Genomic DNA, 7,573 nt, shown 5'->3' on the forward strand with positions numbered 1-7,573 from the left:
TTGATATTTAGTTGTTAATATTTCCATTGTAAATTAATCATAAAATAAGCACATATAGTTATTTGTTTGAAGTATAATGAGATTAAAAGAGATCAGTGTAAATATTTATGTAATTGAATTGCAAATATTGAAGTATTGTTACAATATGTGCAGTATAATTTTTAAATATATAATTATTTATTTTTAACTTGTTTCAGATTTTGTATACTCTTAGAAAATATGTTAATTGAAAGAGCAAGAGAAGTGACCCAATGGCGCACCAGAGTCGTAAACCATCTATACTTAAATATATGTGTACAATGTATGTATATATTATGTAGAAGAATAACTAATATACATGTAAGTTTGTGTCCATTAACAAATTATGTTTATATAAATTACTAGATTTAACTTTTCTCCAACCAAAATACGTTTTAAATTGGAATATTAGAACTGACTTCGTTTGTTATGGGATATTATCCAGATGGATTTAGTTATTGTAAATACAGATAATTTTATAATAATTGGCCCATTCGATTTCAATAATAAGAATTAAGCAAGTTAGACATAGTATTGGATGAGAAAAGTAGAAGTCAAACAGTTATATGAAGGCTGTGATCTATTTATTTCAAAGAACGGATAACAGGAGGATGGCGTTGTTTTACTTGGCTGTGTACAAAATTAAAGTTAAATTGTGTTAAACATAAAAATTTTAATTGTGCGGAGGTAAAATCGCAGAAATAATTAAAGGTAATAAAATCTCTATCTTTTAGAAATTACTAGAATAACTGCACGACAGTTTTTTTTTAAATATTTTTTTAATTTAAAAATTGTAAGATCCGAAATATATTCCAAATTTGTAATTTATATATTTTATTTCATATTGTCCTTAAAAATATGTCCAGTTGTTAAAAATGGTGTCAATAAAACAATATAGCTCTAAATTCTCTATTAGTGTACAAAATGTATTTGCGAATAATTATTCTCTATTTTATACCCTTTCTCATAGGAGTAATTAGTCTAATAAGATATATTTGCATGTCATGATAAGAAGTGTTGAATTAATTGATATATTATTAGGAGGCAGTGACAATACAATAAATGTGAAGTTTAACCATTGATTGTTATTAATTTTTCGAGACTTTTGCCCGTCATTTACATTTCTGCTAAAAAAAAATATGATTCAGATAATAAAGGAAGTATTTATTTCATTCAGTTTATATTTATATATTTAATATAAGTCTGTCCACTTTTTCACCGATCTGTTAAATAAAAATGTGTTTACGCCTACCACATACTTCGAAATAACATATTAAGAATTGCGTCTTTTTCAGTGCGATCAAATGTCTCCTCAAATTTCAAATTTCCTGAGATATGGTTTTTAGGCCAAAGATAAATTTTTTGAATAAAGAATAGCAACGGTTGTGTCTGAGTCTACTTTTGAATGAAAATGATTATAACCGCTAAGATTGTTCTATTTGTGAACTATAAAAGCTGAAGATCGTTTTAAATATTGTCGACTGTAATAATGATAATAGTAATAATGGTAATTGATAATAGCAATTGGTTTCTATATTAGCATTGACACCGTGTTGTTTTTATATCCAATATATAATGAATATATGCTGACAGCATTATTCTAAAAAAGCAACGGAAGGCGACGTTTCCGTCTGAGCCACGCGGCTAGGTTAGGAAATCAATGTTACCACTGAACCACATTGCTAGGTTAGGAAATCAACATTTCCGACTGGACCACGTTGTTAGGTTTGGAAATCATTGTTACCGACTAGGCCTGTTGCTAGATTAGGAGGTCAACGCAACCGACTGGGCCACGTTGTTAGGTTTAGAGATCAACGTTACCGAGGGGCCACGCTGCTATGTTAAAAAAAATTGATTAAATGTCTGCTTGTTTCTTGTTTCTCCTTTTATACATTTTTTTTTTCTATCGGGACTTTTGCTGTTTCTTCTAGATTGTATGATATGTAGTTCCTCTTGGATTTGTTATTGTCTACAAAATCATTCTAATGTCTGTAAAATGGTTTTGCTGCTCTTGTTTTTCCGTTGCAATAACACAGGAGATGATCTAGCAATGGCTCCACGTGTCCAGTAAGTTTGAGTGTACGATTACTTCTAGTATTACGCACATAATAGTAATAGTAAGTTTATTGTTGTGACGATGTTGTAGTTTGTTATAGTCGTCACAATATAGAAATTGTACATGAAATGTATGGAGTTTGATTTTTTTTTATATAAAATGAATGTTTGAAACATTCCCATATATAAAATTGGTTTCATTTTGTTAATGCTTGGCCGATTTATCTCTTATTACTAAGATTAGTTTTTTAATATATATTTCATAATATCAATGTTTAACCAAATACTTTTTTTATGTTTCAGTTTATTTTTATTCCACCTGAAAATTCTGTAAAAACAGAAGAATAGTTTTTATTGAACACGACGTATTAATAAGAATAATTACAGTATTCTGCAGAAAATACATATTTTAATAAATAGTTCTACTGAGTCGGGATAGTCAATGTTGCTGCAGGATTCCACAAGCCTACAACTAACATACAAAGCAGTTAAAATTCTTAAACACAACATCACAGCTATAAATTTATATCCTGAAAAAAGAGTATTAATTTTCAAAGTGTGTTTAATATGTAACATATATATTATCTTTACAAATTAAATTCTTTTTTTATTTATATTTAAGATTTGATTTAAGTCTTCAGCAGTTCGCACATTTTTATACCACTAAAACTTTTATGGCACATTGAGAAAATTTTGAATTTTTATTAAATCCCTCTATTCTGGATCAAAATATTATTTTTTGGTTATATAAGCAGATAGACTATGTAAAAAAAACCAAAAAGAGAGGAACCTATTTCCAACTAGGAAAAGAGAAGGCAGTAGCGCTGTGGAGGATTGGTGTTTTGTCTTGTCCCGATCCTCAGCTACAACAAGAAGTCAGTATACCGGTAATATGATACGAAGTATATCAATTAAATTTTTTTTCTATTGTAATTGGATTGTTTTTTTTTAATTGTTTTTTTTTCTGGTTGTAGATGGATTTTGTCACACTTTTAGTGCACTCTATGTATCATATGCTGTGACTAATTTTAAAATTTTCATTTCACAAGTGGAGAAATACTAACCAAAATGAATGTTATCAAAAAGTTGTGTACCACGTTAGGTCAGAAAACTTTCAGTATTCCTATAATTTGCTTGTGACAACTAATATCGACTATTGGAAATTTATGGTAAGATATATAGATACTTTAATTAATTTTATTAATTATTCTTTTGTTTTAGAATCATATTCAAAACAAGAACGTTTGCAAAGCTACAATTGTTTTGTAGATTAATAATTATTTTACGGGAATTCTATCCAGAAATATAAACGAACGGTTTTAAATCAGGAAAAGATATATGTTCTTGCGGTGTAAATACAAAAATATAAAGTTAAAACGCTGAACTAAATACTTCATTACAATAACTGATGACATGAACTGAGGATTAATAAACATGAACAGATAAAGTATTTCCAATTGAATGTAATTATATACTAATCATCGTAATATGAGGAGTTGAAATCTGACTTAAAATACATGAACTTAACGTTCTAACAACACTTCCAAAAAAGCAAAATAAAAACATTATTGAACAACAAAACCGAATTATAAGGTGGGGACAAGCATTTTTTTCTCGAAAAGGATATTTTTGGATACCACTGAACCACTGAATTCAAATATAAGATCCAATCCAAGGAATAAAATTAATATGAGAAAACAAAAAATAACTCTCAATATAAAGCAGATTTAAGTTTCCAAACATCGTTCTCTGTACGTTCACAACTATTTCAAGGTAAAAGTTATTATTACATAATAAGTTATTTTATATTATATAATTTACAATATATATACAAAAGTAAATCACATCACTTTTTGAGCAAAGTTAAAAACAAGGAATTAATTACATATTAAGTTTTGATGGAAATGAGATTTTATTAACTTATTGAAAACAATTTATTCTAACTTTGTGGCATTAAACTAATATGTGAAAATTATATTGAGATTTTAGGTCAATACATATCTTTGATTTATATAAATTTATATATATATTAAAGAAATTTTAATATATATAAAATAGTGAGTAAATTAAAATATTTCATATTTTCAGTTTTAAAAATAATTAATTAAAAAAATGACCAATTTTGCGTGAATATATTTTAATTAGAAATCGTTTAAATAGTTTAACTTTTTAAATTTGCTTATTAAATATTCTGTCATATTTAAAAAAAAATTTAACATTATTATAAAACTATAAGACTTCTATTTCAGTATAATTTTATTATAATATATCCAGCTATTGTTGAGAATACTTGGCGAAAAATTTTTAATGCTTGTGAGGGGTTTAAAAAGAAAGTCCATATTGTCTAATCTTATTTACTTCATAATCCGTTGCAAACTTAGCTAGCACTATTTCAGTTTTTATGATTCGGCACTTCGGTTATCGATATTCGCACTGTTTTTGACAAAATTACAATATTATTAACAAATTATGTCGGTTCGCGTGCACTTATTTATTAACACTTGGTACTGTTTTAAAATTCTTTAATTATAAATATGAAATGTTTTACAAAATAACTTCTTACTAGTTCTTTAACGGAATTTTTTGATCCTTGAGATCATCCAAAGGGGAGTTGACAAATTTTGGTAAACCGTATCACACTCCCTTTTGGACTACTGGTATGGAACTAGAGGAACGATGTATGTTTCATACAACATTTGAGCACTTTCTCGTTAAACGGCTCGTTATCTTAATTCAACAAAAATTTTAATAATTTAAAAGTTCAATAACTTCATCGTATTTATAATAAATGCAAGTTCATCAAGCAAGCGAGCAGGCGAACATTTAAATAAATCAAACATTTATAACTTCCACGTTTTATGTCACTCGTCATAATGTAATACGAAATTTATATTTTTAATTAATTACAATCTATTTAAGCTAGAGTCCAATCACAGAAGAGATATTCGGCTTAACTTAAGATATATTGACTATTTCAATTCGATTCGATGACACTGTTCTGAAATACTGTGTCTAAAGTCAAAGTGATGTTCAGATACAATATTATTTTATTCTCATACCGGTAACAATTGTCTACGTCCCATTCTTTCGAATATTTTAGAGAATGTCACAAGTAAGCTCACTGCACGGTATGATTAAAGAAACTAGAATACAAAGAAGTACCACTCTCATGCAAATATAATATCCACTTTATTTTGCTGGTGGAATTATAAAAGGTTAGGTTGGGTTATACCGGTGATCCCTAGTGGATCCACTTAGGCCTATTAGCCCATTGTGATACCGTATATATAGAGTTGGAATTATAATAAATCTATAAAAATTCTCATAGAACAATGTTAGATCAAGTCAAAACGCATATGATATTCAATTCAAACACATACGTGAGTCAAGTTAAGCTGGTAAAAGCTTGACTAAATGTTCAATCATATATGTAACCCTCTTTAATAAATGATAGTTGTTGTTGTTGTTGTTGTTGTAACCCGCCGGGACCTGCTTGCGGGGTCCTTTTGGGAGGTGTTGAACGGTACTTGGTCGTCGTAGGTGACGAGTGGCTCCGGGACGTAGACCTGACCGTTCTTGGAACCCGAGTGGTTAATTTACTGTAAAATGTACAAACGATCAAAAAGCATTTTAGTGATAAAATCAAAATATATTTCATAAATATTTTTGAATTTGATAAATAGTATATAAAAAAAGACCTGTTGTTCAAAGGGTTGTTGTTGTTGTAACCAGCTGGAACCTGTAAGCAGATAAAATGAAAGGATATACAAGACGTTTATATGGCAGGAAAATGAGAAGGTAGTGGTCGGTGGAGTTGGAGAGGGGAAGAGGTTGGGGTGGGATGTAAAAACACAATATTAATTTATTTACGTCTCAAAATCTGAGTTTTTGCATTATGTGAAACTTTGTGTGAAAAGTGTCCATTCACAATATTTCCGAAGCAATATCGTAATCAACATTTTCTACAATTCAATCCGGTGTAAATAGCATGGATGTGCTTCATTAAACCAGGATGCATTATCAGTGACTTTCTATGTATTTTCGCATTATTATTTTTCTTGTATTTTTAGTACTTTTATTAAAAAAACTTATATGTATCTTGCAAATATTAAAAAATAAATCTGTTGCTGCACATAAGCTTCCAAAATCGTTATTAAGCTTATAATTTTTGATGTGTATAAACATCTCTGAAATCAATTCTATAGGTTTTCTATCTGAGTGGAATGAGTCCGCTTCTTCAACGAAATACGCTTTATTGTCTCTTCAAATGCCCTTCGAAGTTAGCACATTAGCCCTTTGCTGTTATAATTTTCGTTATCTACCCCTTTCAGAACTGCAAATACCTTCTAGTATTATGCAGAAATCTAGTTCTAACATAATCCTCATCTTATAAACAATTTGATTGTGTGTTGAACTGATACAGTTTTAAAGAAGTTTTATAGTTATAGTTACAAATCTCTTATAACATCGAATTTAATATTGCCGTCAGCTGTTTCAAAGTCTGACTTTATAAATGCATTTCTTATGGATTTTATTAAGTGTGGTACATCATATAAAAGATAGATTTTTGCGTTATTATAAATGAAGTATAGTCTTTAACTGAAACATTCAATAACAGTCACATTCCCATTATTTGTACCTTGATCACATGTTGTTGCATATATAGTGTACGCTCGAAAGGAGGAGTTTACGTTATCAAATTGATTAAGTTTTCGAGTGGCAAACAAAAGTAAAGGAAATACGCTTTTGCATATTTAAATTCACATTTTATTGTTTCTTTTTCTAGTAATTGAAACAGGGTTTTTTCCTTTAGACGTTTAAGGACATTCATATCATTTCGATCGACGCCTTCAAGACTGGGACACTGTATTGCTTTGTTTAAAATTTAAAATGCTTCACTTGGTATAGTTTTCTCCGGTGCCTCTGAGATGCAGACTTCGTAGGATTCGTTCTCATGTTCCATATCATCATCCGCATTTTCTTCACCAGATATTTGAAGAATTCGAATACCGTATCTTTTTTTGATTCCTTGAAGCCATCCTGCACTAGCGTAAAAATCACCTAAATTTTGAATGCAGTCATTTGGACTTTTCTTACAGTATTAGAGCACTTACTAGTCAGTTCTTACTTCGCATTCAATTAAACCAACGATAAAAAGATTTCTTCATTTTGGGCAGTTCTGAAATGCGCAGGATTTTTCTTTTCCCAGGTCCAGAAAATGTGTTGTAAATGTATTTTAAAGTCACTCGTCTTTTTGCTTTAATGTCAAAAATCGTTGATTTAGCAATATTATATTTTTCCGCTAAAAGCGTCACACTCGACCTTTTTTGTAAAAAAAATTGAGAATTTCAGCCTTTTCTTTTAATATCAAACACACATGTTTTTTCGCACTCATCTTTACCCCACCAAAGGCGAAACGCTCCATTAAAGACAAAACTGCAATTGATATATTTTGCATTTTACATTTTTTTTTTTTATTTTTTTTTTTTTTTTATTTTTT

General features: G+C 29.1%; 2 long non-coding RNA genes across 2 annotated transcripts; both read left to right on the plus strand.

The window, feature by feature from the left end:
• Window positions 1-203: 203 nt before the first annotated feature.
• LOC119669032 lies at window positions 204-2,416 on the plus strand. The gene is made up of 3 exons (XR_005251553.1): window positions 204-301; window positions 385-729; window positions 2,377-2,416. It is a non-coding gene; the product is annotated as an uncharacterized LOC119669032 (long non-coding RNA).
• An 11-nt stretch (window positions 2,417-2,427) lies between these two features.
• LOC119669034 lies at window positions 2,428-3,841 on the plus strand. Its single transcript, XR_005251554.1, has 4 exons — window positions 2,428-2,629; window positions 2,696-2,960; window positions 3,048-3,242; window positions 3,295-3,841. It is a non-coding gene; the product is annotated as an uncharacterized LOC119669034 (long non-coding RNA).
• The last annotated feature ends 3,732 nt before the right edge of the window (window positions 3,842-7,573 follow it).

Source organism: Teleopsis dalmanni, chromosome 1 (genome assembly GCF_002237135.1).
Source record: "Teleopsis dalmanni isolate 2A chromosome 1, ASM223713v2, whole genome shotgun sequence".
Classification (NCBI taxonomy): domain Eukaryota; kingdom Metazoa; phylum Arthropoda; class Insecta; order Diptera; family Diopsidae; genus Teleopsis; species Teleopsis dalmanni.